This window comes from Microcaecilia unicolor, chromosome 4, assembly GCF_901765095.1.
Source record: "Microcaecilia unicolor chromosome 4, aMicUni1.1, whole genome shotgun sequence".
Taxonomy (NCBI): domain Eukaryota; kingdom Metazoa; phylum Chordata; class Amphibia; order Gymnophiona; family Siphonopidae; genus Microcaecilia; species Microcaecilia unicolor.
This window is the reverse complement of record NC_044034.1, coordinates 167,008,547-167,023,577: the sequence shown is the minus strand read 5'-3', so window position 1 is coordinate 167,023,577 and position 15,031 is coordinate 167,008,547.

Genomic DNA, 15,031 nt, shown 5'->3' with positions numbered 1-15,031 from the left:
ACTCGGGACCTTCGAGGACATCGACGGAAAAATCGCGTCGGCGAAGTCAAAGTCGGCAATGGTGGCTAAAATCACACCACGAAAACTGAAACCGACCGAGCGGCCACTAGGCCGCAACGAGGCGTCCCCGCTAGAAAGCGAGGGAAAAGAAGGAGCGCGTGCTCCACACGCGCAAAATTCTCTCTTTTTTTTTTTTTTTTAATAAAAGAGAAAAAAGAAGAAGAAGAGGCCGAACAGGCCAAAAGCGACGATCCGCGTAAACGCGGTCGAAAAAATCCGGCGGCTGAAACGAGAGAGAGGGAAAACACAACTCTCTCAGTCGCGGAAAAAAAGTAACTGGCGGGAGCGGTCGCGCACGGGCGGGAAGACGGCCGCGCATGCGCGGTGGGCGTGCCCTGCGTGTCGACCGTCCCGCGAAGCTTATTTCCGGTTGGTGGGGGCTGCCGCGGACGTCACCCAGTCGTGAGAACAAGCAGCCTGCTTGTCCTCGGAGAATATGAAATATTTTGGTCGGCGCGGGCATCCCTGCCCTTGCAGACCTAGGCTTACCTTCTGGGAGATGTCCTTTGGAGTCCCCCAGTGCTTTCACAATCTTGTCCAGATCCTCGCTGTACGGAAATCTACCCTGGACAGGTAGCCTCACCAGGCGGGATTTGGAAGCCACGTCCACCACTCAATGTTGTAGCGATATCCAACAGCAAAGGCCAGCAAAAGGTCATACAAAAGATTTGCCAAGTAAATGAGCCCAGACTCAAGAGCCAGCAAAAAGCTAACGAGATCATCCGTAGGAGGCCTTCTAAATCTACGACAGGCATGCCCAAGTCGAATAGGACCCGCACACTGAAGCGAGAAGGCTAAGGGCTGCCACCTCAAATGAAAGCTTAAGGGACCACTCCAGCTTACGGTCCTGAGGGTCCTTAAGCGCCATACCTCCCTCTATCGGCAGAGTGGACTTTTTGGTGACTGCTGTGATTAAAGAATTGACTGTGGGGAGCTTGTCCAAGTCCGACGCCGGAAGGGAATATAGGTGACCCATGGCTCGCGCTACCTTGAGTCCACTGTCGGCGTGTCCCATTGGGCTGAAAAAAGGACATGAATATGAAAGGACCTGGCTTTGCATTTGGTGCCTGACATAATGAAAGAGAAGGGGCAGAAGAAGCTTCAGGCACAGAAATGTCCAAAATTTCCAGTCCCCGGAAAATAAAATTGAGAGGCTCCTCTCTGTGGAATAGTCACACTTTAATATGAATGCTTTGTGCATTAGTAGTATAAATTCAGGTGAAAAAGGATCATTCGCTGATCCCGAGGCAAAAGAATCATTCGTGCCCCCAGAGAAAGTCGCCCACTCTGCAGGGAAGACCACGGGAGGCTGACCCGGTGCCACGTGCAAGCCTGAATGCTGGGGGAGGAAATGGCGCCCGCTGTGACGAGGCTCCCGCCAAAAGGCTTCCTAAATTGACTCCGCCGTCCCCAGACATAGGGGAACTCTGGATGCGCTGCTTCTCTAGTTCAGACCGCGCACACACTTCGCACTCTCCGGACGCCGCCTCCCTTACCGGAAGCAGCACGTCCCGACTGAGCCGTCCCGTCCAAGAAGAAAAAAGGCTGCCCCCGCTCCCATGCCGAACTACCGGTTCTGCCCAAAAAGTCTCTGCACACACCAGGTCACTCCTTAAGAGGAAACATTTGTCACCGCTGTGACGAAAGAATCCACAGCTGGAAGCCTGAAAGACTCCAGCTCCTCAGGCCTCAACAGGTAGAAGCAAGCTTAGCCTGTGCAACCTTGAGGCCTTAGTCAAGCACACTCCACTAAGCATCTATCAGCTCATGCATTGCCTCATGAACATGAAATGTTTTGGTAGGCTTCTTAGTACCTAACATGATGGGATTAGATGTTGCGGAGTAATCAGGGAGGGCAATTCCTCCCTGCAAAACAAGCATGCCATGGAGGTATCGTCCCCTCATCAGACGGAATAGTGAAGATACATACCTGTAGCAGGTATTCTCCGAGGACAGCAGGCTGATTGTTCTCACGATTGGGTCATCGTCCGCGACAGCCCAGGAGACCGGGAAAAATTTGCACAGCAAAAACAAAGAGCTTTCCAGAACACTCCGCGCATGCCCTCAGTTAAATAAAAAGCAAAATAGAGAACTGGAACAACTCCAAATGGGAGGAGGGTGGGTTTGTGAGAACAATCAGCCTGCCGTCCTCGGAGAATACCTGCTACAGGTAAGTATCTTCGCTTTCTCCGAGGACAAGCAGGCTGCTTGTTCTCACAATTGGGGTATCCCTAGCCCCCAGGCTCACTCAAAACAATGAACACTGGTCAATTGGGCCTCGCAACGGCGAGGACATAACATAGATTGATCTGAAAACAACAGAACTACGTGAGAGTGCAGCCTGGAACAAAACAAAATGGGCTAGGAGGGTGGAGTTGGATTCTAAACACTGAACAGATTCTGCAGCACCGACTGCCCAAACCGACTGTCGCGTCAGGTATCTTGCTGAAGGCAGTAGTGAGATGTGAATGTGTGGACTGATGACCACGTTGCAGCCTTGCAAATCTCTTCAAGAGGCCGACTTCAAGTGAGCCACTGACGCAGCCATGGCTCTGGTATTATGAGCCGTGACATGGCCCTCTAGTGTCAGTCCAGCTTGGGCATAAGCAAAGGATATGCAATCTGCTAGCCAATTAGAGATTGTGAATTTTCCAATAGCGACTCCCCTCCTGTTGGGATCGAAAGAAATTAACAATTGGGCGGACTGTCTATAGGGCTTTGTCCGCTCCACGTAAAAGGCCAATGCTCTCTTGCAGTCCAAGGTGTGCAACTTTTCTTCACCAGGGCGGGTATGTGGACGGGGAAAAAACGTTGGCAAGACAATTGTCTGGTTCAGATGGAACTCTGACACCACCTTTGGCAACAACTTAGGGTGCGTGCGGAGAACTACTCTGTTATGATGAAACTTGATATAAGGTGCATGCACTACCAAGGCCTGAAGCTCACTGACTCTACGAGTTGAAACTGCCACCAAGAAAATGACCTTCCAGGTCAAGTACTTCAGATGGCAGAAATTCAGTGGCTCAAAAGGAGCTTTCATCAGCTGGGTGAGAACGACATTGACATCCCATGACACTGGTGGAGGTTTGACAGGGGGCTTTGAAAAAAGCAAACCTCTCATAAAGCGAACTAAAGGCTGTCCAGAGATAGAGTGATAAGCATTAATCGCACTAAGGTAGTCTTGAGACCAGACTCTGATAAGTGTAGAAGGTATTCAAGCAGGGTCCGTGTAGGACAAGAAAAAGGATCTAGGGCCTTGTCACCACAAACGGCAAAACCCTGTACTGCCCGGTCCCATCAGAAATCTTCTGTTTTGTTTATTACCACCAAATGAAGGCAAAGGAGCTCTCAGTTTTTTTAACTGGTGAGGAGCAAATTATTATATTAGATGGGACCGGGGGGGGGGGGGGGGGGGGTGGAAGGGGAGCACAGAGGCAAAAAAAAAAAAAAAAGAGACTCGTCCTGCTGGTAGGAGCACATGGGGACCACCATCAGCCCCAACACCTGAGGAAGACTATAGGCCAAACTCTCAGCCATGTAGGGCAGGTATGCGTACCGATTCTAGGAGCACAGATGTGGGCAGCTACTCCTGCTTCTTTAACACCCACAACACTCTCTTCCTCTAGGATTTTAGGCTAGCAGCAATTCCATGCCTACAGAATTCATGTGAGATTCCATCTCCTAAATGCCCCGAGTTTCAGTGGCTCTCCAGTCTAGAAGATGCAACTGTTATGATCAATCACAGATTTGAAAGCAAGCACTCATGCCTCAATGGGGATGCGATCTAAGACAAGGCTATCTTCTTATATAATAATTCTTACCTCAGATGTTCTAATCATGCTGCCTGTGTCCGTGGCTCCCTCGGAGTTGCTGAGCTAGGCTCTGTAGTCAGGCTGACGTCATCATTGCAATTATGCTGTGAACTTCAGGACCCGCGGGGGGGGGCGGGGGGGTGGTGGGGGGGAGGAAAGACATTCCATGCCTCATAGCTGATCCATGTCCAATGACCCTCCTCTCTCCGCTGCAGCCACCCATGTCCAGCGACCCTAATCTCTCACCTGCCTCCCCTCCAGCTTCCCAGGTTGTGTAGCGAATTCTTCAACACTTACAAAGGTGGCCTCCAAGACTACAGCAGAAGTCTCGCGAGTCCACCATTGGAAGTCTTAGTGGCCATTTTGAACAGCAACCCGGCAGCAGGGGAGGGTCAGCGCCAACAGAGGGCAGGCAGGACCGGGAACCTTTCCTGCCTGCCCAGAAGAATTCGCTACACAATCTGGGTGGCTGGAAGGGAGGCAGGGTCGTTGGACATGGGTGGCTGGAGGGGGGGGGGGGCAAGGGGAGAGGAGGGTCGCTGGACATAGGTGGCTGCCGGGGGGGGGGGGGGGGAAGAGGAGGGTCACTGGACATGGGTGGCTGCAGGGGGGGGCAGGCACACACACACACACTCACATACACTCTCTGACACACTCTATCTCTCTGTCACACACATACAATAAATAGGACCCGAACAAGACTAAGGGCACACTGTGAAGAACCAAAGGTAAATGGAAAGCTGGAATATTAGTAGAAGACATAGTGTCGGTCTGGGCAGATGAGTGAACACAGTGTAAGCATGAGAAATGGAGGGACACAGAGCTGAGGATAGGGGGTGTTAGAAATGGGCACTAGGTGCTCAAGAAAAGCGTAGAGTAGGGGGTGCTAGGAAAGAAGATACAGTAAAACTGGGAGAAGTATTTTAGAACATAAAATATTCTGAGTGTGGGGCCAAGGAAACGTTAAGGGTAAAAGACGGATACAGCGGGATCCACGCGGATTCGATTTCAAAACCTTTTAAAGTTAATTTTTTTCTTTGTCCAGTCGTTTACTATACAGTGTAGCCTGCGTGCCCATCCATATAGGGGTGTCAGGAGAAGAATAATGGGGAAAAGCGGCAAAGTATAAATTGAGAGCCCAACCGAAAATATCACAAGAGAACCAAAACTAAGATAATTTACAGAAAATATTAACAAAACAAAAAGACACCCCAAGAAAAGAATGACCATATCGCCTCACCTCCGAGTACTACCAGAAAACTCATAAACAGCCCACGCCACGCTCAGTCGCTCGCTCCGATTCCATTTCCAACCAACCTAGGCTATCCTACCTTCCAGACAGTTGTTCAGCTCAGTCAGCTGCTGCGCGCGCCGCGTCCATCCACGCGCGCAGCAAGTGCCCCCCTTGAGGCTGGTTCTATTCAAATCTTCCAATGAGAATGCAGATTACGAAGCTTTCCGGCGACCAATGGGCATTGAGAATGTTGCACGGTTAACGATTTCAAACACATCTGAGAGGTAGAGAAACTCGGGTGAGGCCTGTTGGTTTGTAGCATTGTGTCGGGGATTTAGGTGAGTGGTCTTCTTCTCTGAGTAGCTATGCCTGGATAGCCTCCTGAGTGATATTCTGGGATTAGGCGCTGCAATATCCGCTGTTCTATCTCTTTCTATTCCATTGCCGGGTGTATGGTTTTCTTTCTCCTCCCATCAAATCTTGAATAGCTCTTTAGTGGAGCAGGCTATAATAGATGTTCCTTTAATGCGATTTATAGCACTAAATAGTTTTAAGGAAGGGAGAAGCTAAAATTCACTGCCTTGGGTGAATCTCTTTATAAGACGGTTAATAAGTCTCAAATATTTGGTGATATAGAATTATAGTTACTATGATTTTTGGAAGTGGGTGTGCTTGTCTTTACCGAGGTGTATATATATGTATAGGCAGTCTTAAGGTGTAAATTTAAGTTGAAAAGGTCCTCTGCGGTTATTTCGGTACAAGCTGCACTACTACTACTTAGCATTTCTATAGCGCTGCCAGGGTTACGCAGCGCTGTACAAGTTTAACATGGGGAAGGACAGTCCCTGCTCAAAAGAGCTTACAATCTAAAGCTCTTTGTCCAGGTCTGCAGGCCCTGTCCCCAAAGGGTCATAAATGTTGGGATTTACCTCAAGCCCTTTTAGTAGCAGCACCTCGAAGCAAATTACTTTTGAGTGTAGTCTGTCTTTCTCTGAAGGTTTTAAACTGGCGGTATTTGCGAACAGGTTAACCAAAACAGGGATTTGTTTTACCCATATACCCAAAGAAGTGCCTCTTCTGGAAGGTGGGGGGAATAAACATACTTATCAAACAGATTTTAAGGTAGCTATTAATAAAATGTGGAGACCAGTCCTTTTTCAGAACTAGGGCATAATTTTAATAGTTATATCTGTTCTGGAGAAAGGTAACATCTTATGAACATTCACTGTGACTTTTTTGTTTTCACATTTTGTGTGTGAGTTTGCAAAGCTTTGTGCCATTTATGTGTGTAAAAAGCAGATTTTATGTGAGTAAATGTGTGTAAACATATAAAAAGCAATTATAGAAGAGCAGCTGGTATGTGAAGGAGTTTTGTGTGCAATGTCAATACAAATATCTGGGAAAAGTTCTATGTTGGCATTACTTGTTGGTATTAACACTTTTTTGAGTCAGCTTTTTGTCCAAGTGTGTGTTCTTTGGAGGAGAGTTTGAGGGAATGGAACTCCTTAAATGTGTAGTTTTGCAGAATGTTACAAAACAGGTAAGCAATAAATGGGAGAAAGTATCTGGGAGACTTACAAAGTAAACACAACTGTGTTTATCCAAACATAAAAATGTGTTAAAAAAAAAAGAGAGAAGGGTGATATCATAAGCATAAATAACATGGTCCATAGGACCTCGTATAGCAAAGTTTCGGACCCAAGTTAAAGTTTCAAATCATGTGTTACTCCTTCCCAAAAATCTTTTATTATGTGTGCAAACTGCAAAAAAATGTTTTTTTACTATATAAATATTATACTGTGTATCAAATATAGAATCCCAACAATCCAGAGATAAGTAGAGCTCTGGATTGTTGAGATTCTATATTTGACACATAGTATATAGTTAAAAAATGTTGTTGTGGGTTTTTTTTTTGTCGTTTGCACATACAATAAAAGATTTTTGGGAAGAATTGACATATGATTTGAAACTTGGCTCCTGGATTTGGAATACCTTTGTAATATTGAGGATCCTATGACTGTGTCTATGATGTCACCATTCTCTTTTTACACATTTTTATATGTTGGCTAAACTTACAGTTGGTGTTTGACTTTGTAAGTCACCCAAATACCTTCTCCCTTTTATTGTTTAGGGAGCAATACTGAAAGGGAAGGTTTGATATATTTCTCTTATTTTTTTTACTTCTTCACAAAACATGTAAGCAGCATCACTTACTACTACTACTACTACTACTACTACTATTTAGCATTTCTATAGCGCTACAAGGCATACGCAGCGCTGTACAAACATAGAAGAAAGACAGTCCCTGCTCAAAGAGCTTACAATCTAATAGACAAAAAATAAATAAAGTAATCAAATCAAATCAATTAATGTGAACGGGAAGGAAGAGAGGAGGGTAGGTGGAGGCGAGTGGTTACAAGTGGTTACGAGTCAAAAGCAATGTTAAAGAGGTGGGTTTTCAGTCTAGATTTAAAGGTGGCCAAGGATGGGGCAAGACGTAGGGGCTCAGGAAGTTTATTCCAGGCGTAGGGTGCAGCGAGACAGAAGGTGCGAAGTCTGGAGTTGGCAGTAGTGGAGAAGGGAACAGATAAGAAGGATTTATCCATGGAGCGGAGTGCACGGGAAGGGGTGTAGGGAAGGACGAGTGTGGAGAGATACTGGGGAGCAGCAGAGTGAATACATTTATAGGTTAGTAGAAGAAGTTTGAACAGGATGCGAAAACGGATAGGGAGCCAGTGAAGGGTCTTGAGGAGAGGGGTAGTATGAGTAAAGCGACCCTGGCGGAAGATGAGACGGGCAGCAGAGTTTTGAACCGACTGGAGAGGGGAGAGGTGACTAAGTGGGAGGCCAGCAAGAAGCAGATTGCAGTAGTCTAAACGAGAGGTGACAAGGGTGTGGATGAGGGTTTTGGTAGAGTGCTCGGAAAGAAGGGGCGGATTTTACGGATGTTGTAAAGAAAGAAACGACAGGTCTTGGCGGTCTGCTGGATATGAGCAGAGAAGGAGAGAGAAGAGTCAAAGATGACCCCAAGGTTTCGAGCTGAGGAGACAGGGAGAATGAGAGAGCCATCAACAGAAATAGAAAACGGGGGGAGCGGGGAGGTGGGTTTGGGGGGGGAAAATGAGAAGCTCGGTTTTGGTCATATTTAATTTCAGGTGGCGTTGAGACATCCAGGCAGCAATGTCAGACAAGCACGCTGAAACTTTGGTTTGGATGCAAGATGAGATATCAGGGGTAGAAAGGTAGATTTGGGAGTCATCAGCATAGAGGTGGTAGGAAAAGCCATGGGATGAGATTAATGAACCAAGGGAAGAAGTGTAGATAGAAAAGAGGAGGGGACCAAGAACAGAACCCTGAGGTACGCCAACAGGCAGAGGGATAGAAGTAGAAGAGGATCCACCAGAGTGAACACTAAAGGTGCGGAGGGAGAGGTAGGAAGAGAACCAGGAAAGGACAGAGCCCTGGAATCCAAGTGAGAACAGGGTATCGAGAAGTATGCTGTGATCGACAGTGTCAAAAGCAGCGGAAAGATCAAGAAGAATGAGGATGGAATATTGACCTCTGGATTTAGCCAGTAATAGGTCATTGGAGACTTTAGTAAGCGCAGTTTCGGTTGAGTGGAGAGGGCGAAAACCAGATTGTAATGGGTCAAGAATAGCATGTGAGGAGAGAAAATCAAGGCAGCGGCGGTGAACAGCACGCTCAAGTAATTTGGAGAGAAAAGGAGGGAGATGGGTCGGTAATTAGAGGGACAAGTAGGGTCAAGTGAAGGCTTCTTAAGGAGAGGTGTGACCACAGCATGTTTAAAGGCAGCAGGGACAGTCGCAGTGGAAAGTGAGAGGTTGAGAATGTGACAGATAAAAGGAATAAGAGTAGGAGAGATGGCATTAAGAAGGTGGGTGGGAATGGGATCAGAGGAACAGGTGGTACATTTTGAGGAAGAAAGGAGAAGTGTAGTTTCCTCAATAGTAACTTCAGGAAAGGAGGAAAGGGAATGAGGGGAAGGAGAGAGAGGGGAACGGACTAGTGGAGGGAGAGCTGGTGAGGTAGAGAAAGCAAGGTTTATCTTTTGAATTTACAGTATAAGCAGTGATTTTACTGTGTACAATACTTTGAGTGATGCCATGCCTTATTTTCTGGACTAAAATGTTTTCTTCTGATGTACCTTGTGCTATATAGATAGATGTATATAACTTGTTTTTGAGAGCCCTATATGTTTTTATAAAAGGTTCCAGTTCAAGTACTGTACATCTGCAGTCACAAACCTAGAATTTTTTTTAAGCTAGGTGTTTTAACCTAAGTTTTTTTTTTTTTTTTTTTAAGCTGCATCTTATATATGACAAATTTATTTAGTGAATCAGTCTCTTAGTAGAGCTTTTACATTTTTATTCATTGATACTATTTTAACATTTAAAAGTTCATATGATCAAGATGATGATGAAGACAAAAATAGCAGACCTCCATTCTCTTCCACTCTCATCTACTTCTTCCCCCATCTTATCCTAAGGATGAAGACAGTCATAGGCGCCCCCGTATAAGAGGCTTGGGGAGGGTAAGCCTCCCCAGCCCAGCTGTGACATTCCCCGCCTGCCTCCTCCTCCAAATGTAGCCCCGATATGCACACCTGCCAAGAGTTGAGTCCGCTGAATTCTGCTGCCGCCGCTTCTGTTGAGCGGCAGCAGGAACAAGCACCGCACTGAACCGCTGCCGCCGCTTCTTTCTACAGCCAGCATAAGAACAAAAAGAAGCGTGGGGCCGCAGCAGCCTTCAGGCATGCGCTGTTGGCTCTGCCGTTCTCTGCCCCCGCTGACGTCAATTTCTCGTTCTGGGGGCAGAGGACTGGCAGACCCGACAGCGCATGCCTGAAGGCTGCTGCGGCCCCGCGCTTCTTTTTGTTCTTGTGTTAGCGCTGCTGTAGAGAGGCCTGGAGGGAGAGAACATGGCTGGAAATGGTATGGAAGTGAGGATGGTGGAGGAGAGAAAGAGGGGCCATGGCAAAGAGCAGGGGAAAGCCAGGGACATGGAAAAGAGCAGGGGAGGGTCAGAGAGAGATGGGGAGAGAAAGAGTGGACATGGAAAAGAGCAGGGGAGAGCCAGAGAGAAGATGCTGGATGGAAGAGGGGTACAGAGAGAGAGAGAGAGAGATGAGTGGAATGATGGGGAGAGAAAGAGGGGACATGGGCAGGAGAGAGAGAAGCTGCTAGAGAGAAACTGGTGGAGACCCTAGCTGTCAGATGGAGAAATGCTGAATGAAAGGAGGGAGAAAGAGGGAAGATGCTGGATGGAAGGGTTGGGAGGGAAAGAGGAAAGACACTGGAAGGATGGGGAGAGAGAGGACATGCTGAATGGAAAAGGATCCAGAGAGAGAACAGTCTAGAAGGAAGGGGAGCTAGAGGGAGACAGTGGACGGAAGGATTGGGAGAGTGTAATGGGTGGAAGGATAGAGAGAGAAAGAGGGATGACACTGGATGGAAGGGTAGGAGAGAGAGAGGGAAGGTGCTGGACATGGATGGATGGGATGGAAGACTGGAAGGAGATGCAAATGGATGGAGGGGATGGAAGAGAGGAGAGATCTGGACATGTATGGAGTGGAGGGCAGGGAAGAGAGGAGAAATTGGACATGGATGGATGGATGGAGGGAGGGAGGGAAGGAAAGAGATGCACATGGATGGAGGGGAAGGGAGAGAGGAGATATGCTGGACATGGATGGAGGGAAAACTGCTGAATTTAAGAGCTGTATCGGAACACTGAAGGATAAGGGACAGGGCTACAGATGGTAGGACGCATAGGGACAGAGGAGGATGGTGGACATGGTGAGAGAAAAAATATCAAATAGAAAGAAGACTGCGTAAAATAGAAGACACTGGGACCAAAGCGAATAGAAAAACTAAATGCTCAGAGAAGAAAGGTAGAAAAAAGTATTTTATTCAGAATATGCCAGCTTTTGGAAATGTGCATCTGTGATATTTTGCATTTGTTTTAATTTTTCTAGTATTGCTGCATGCTGAGTCTGACTTCTTGAGGTAACTTTCCAGTTCAGTATTTTGCCTTCATATGAAATGTGTATGAAACTGGCTGAGATCCACAATGGATCAAGAAAGACTGACAGCTTTATGTTTACTGAACATTGAAAGTGATCTTGTTGGGCCACCGACCGCTTATGAAGACTGTACCAGCAATAGGCACAAAACACTGTGTATTAGTATGCACTTAAGATCCCAGTATTCTGCACTGGTTCCCAGCTTAATAGGAAACATACATAGGAGGAGGGTGTGAGGCCTCTGAATATTCACTGGCTATGATTTATGAATGCTTTGTTTTATGTGATTTTGTTCTTGTATCTTATAATGTAATCAACTACAAAGCAAATACTGGGATGGAGACGAAAAATACTCCAACTCACAAATGGAAAATAGAACTGTCCCCAGGTACAAAACAAAAGAAGATGATACACTAAATTGGAGAAAGGGGATGAAAAATCATGGAAGGAAAAAGCTTCAAGGAGCTTCAGGTCTACCAACCTTTGGCAGTAAGCATTCTTCATCACTGGCATAAAAACTCCTTCCAACAAAAACAATGTTCCAAGTGCAGTACAGGAACTAAAAAAAAAAAAAAAAGATTAATCGGATGCACTTGAGGTGTACTGCAGTGTGGAACATTGATTTTGTTTGAAGGATTTTTTTATGCCACTGAAGAATGCTTAGCTCCGAAGGTTGTTAGACCTGGAGTTCTTAGAGGCTTTTAACTTGCATTAAATTAGAGGATGAAAAATGGTGGCTTATCTTATTTTGCTTTGTACCTGGGGACAGATCTACGTTCTGTTTGTGACTTGGAGTGTTTTATAATGTAACCTGCTTAGATCATTGAGATAATGGATTTATTTACACACCTGCAAGGACACTAAGATCCTCTCAAGGGGTATCCCTAACCACACCCTCTCCAAAGGACATTACACGATGTGATACCCGCAAATGAGCTTTCTCCGGAGTAGCCCCCACACTGTGGAACCTCACTGAAAGGCTCGGCTTAACACAAGACTATCTGTACTTCAGGAAGCAGGTGAAAGCTTGGCTCTTCAACCTGGCCTTTAGTGGAAGAAGTAAATAACTTCTTAGTCTCACACACACACACACGGAGTGACACGATCTGCACATACTGCAGCAGGACATGTTTATCCACTCCTACCCTAGCTGAGATAACATTTAATCATCTTTCTGACCTCATGTGTAGCTTTCTTTAAATTAGTCCCCATGGTCTCTTACTCTTACCTATTTATATGTTCCATCTTTGCTTATACCCTACGCTGGCTGTCTATATGTTCTATTACGTACAGTGGGGGAAATAAGTATTTGATCCCTTGCTGATTTTGTAAGTTTGCCCACTGACAAAGACATGAGCAGCCCATAATTGAAGGGTAGGTTATTGGTAACAGTGAGAGATAGCACATCACAAATTAAATCCGGAAAATCACATTGTGGAAAGTATATGAATTTATTTGCATTCTGCAGAGGGAAATAAGTATTTAATCCCTCTGGCAAACAAGACCTAATACTTGGTGGCAAAACCTTTGTTGGCAAGCACAGCGGTCAGACGTCTTCTGTAGTTGATGATGAGGTTTGCACACATGTCAGGAGGAATTTTGGTCCACTCCTCTTTGCAGATCATCTCTAAATCATTAAGAGTTCTGGGCTGTCGCTTGGCAACTCGCAGCTTCAGCTCCCTCCATAAGTTTTCAATGGGATTAAGGTCTGGTGACTGGCTAGGCCACTCCATGACCCTAATGTGCTTCTTCCTGAGCCACTCCTTTGTTGCCTTGGCTGTATGTTTTGGGTCATTGTCGTGCTGGAAGACCCAGCCACGACCCATTTTTAAGGCCCTGGCGGAGGGAAGGAGGTTGTCACTCAGAATTGTACGGTACATGGCCCCATCCATTCTCCCATTGATGCGGTGAAGTAGTCCTGTGCCCTTAGCAGAGAAACACCCCCAAAACATAACATTTCCACCTCCATGCTTGACAGTGGGGACGGTGTTCTTTGGGTCATAGGCAGCATTTCTCTTCCTCCAAACACGGCGAGTTGAGTTCATGCCAAAGAGCTCAATTTTTTGTCTCATCTGACCACAGCACCTTCTCCCAATCACTCTCGGCATCATCCAGGTGTTCACTGGCAAACTTCAGACGGGCCGTCACATGTGCCTTCCGGAGCAGGGGGACCTTGCGGGCACTGCAGGATTGCAATCCGTTATGTCGTAATGTGTTACCAATGGTTTTCGTGGTGACAGTGGTCCCAGCTGCCTTGAGATCATTGACAAGTTCCCCCCTTGTAGTTGTAGGCTGATTTCTAACCTTCCTCATGATCAAGGATACCCCACGAGGTGAGATTTTGCGTGGAGCCCCAGATCTTTGTCGATTGACAGTCATTTTGTACTTCTTCCATTTTCTTACTATGGCACCAACAGTTGTCTCCTTCTCGCCCAGCGTCTTACTGATGGTTTTGTAGCCCATTCCAGCCTTGTGCAGGTGTATGATCTTGTCCCTGACATCCTTAGACAGCTCCTTGCTCTTGGCCATTTTGTAGAGGTTAGAGTCTGACTGATTTACTGAGTCTGTGGACAGGTGTCTTTCATACAGGTGACCATTGCCGACAGCTGTCTGTCATGCAGGTAACGAGTTGATTTGGAGCATCTACCTGGTCTGTAGGGGCCAGATCTCTTACTGGTTGGTGGGGGATCAAATACTTATTTCCCTCTGCAGAATGCAAATAAATTCATATACTTTCCACAATGTGATTTTCCGGATTTAATTTGTGATGTGCTATCTCTCACTGTTACCAATAACCTACCCTTCAATTATGGGCTGCTCATGTCTTTGTCAGTGGGCAAACTTACAAAATCAGCAAGGGATCAAATACTTATTTCCCCCACTGTATTTTGTTGACGTAAGTAGTATACTATGCCGTACTTTATTTGAATATTTTTACTGCTGTAATTGTCTATTGCTTATGTTTGATCTATTCTTCCTGTACACCACCTCGAATGAATTTTTTCAAAAAGGCAGTAAATAAATCCTAATTTACAATAGTTATAGCCTACAACAGAAAAGTACAAAAATACCCACTTACAAAAATAGTTGTTTATATTATATAATAAAAACATAACATTGCTTTACTAAAATATAGAGGAGGGAAAAGCCTCAGTGAGTTTAGAGAGCATACGTCAAAACAGCATAAAAAATCTTCTATCATTTGCAGTGTTCCTGATTCAAACTCTCAGCTTTTCAATTTACACTTAAAAAAAAAAATATATATATATATATATCCCAAACTTAATAGGCACACTCAGTTGAATGTTTCCAGCAGTGTATATTTTGGTTTATTATAATATACATATAAGTATTTTTGTAAGTGTTTGTGGGGGGGGGGGGGGGGGGAGGAGTTGTATTTATGTTGTATTGGTTTGTCTGCAATCTGCGTTCCTTCAACCTGGTTTGGTGAAAATTAAATATTCAGTAACTCAGTCCCCATCAGAGTGAAGATCAGCAACCCTGTTCAATGACCCCATTTGGGAATCGCCTAAAAGAGTAGTTTTACTTCAGCCTATTAAAAAGGTAGCATGATCTTGTGAACTGTGAAGATCTGAGTTTTTCTGTGAATATCTGTCTGAAATTCAATTTTATAGGTATAACACATAAAACTTTCTTTGCATCGGCTCCACTGTTCTGAACCAATGGGTGTTATTCCTTCCTACCAGCAGGCGGCGGTGGAGAAAACTGAATTCTGCTAGTGACCTCACAAGCATAAGTAGAGGGGCTCTCTGGAACAATCCAGTATTTTTCTCTACCTTAAGCAGGTGGTAGGTTGTGTTTGTGATGCTCCTGTCCTTGGCCTAGTTCCCCGCTCTGCTGGCTGTGGCCACACAGTGTGGTTCA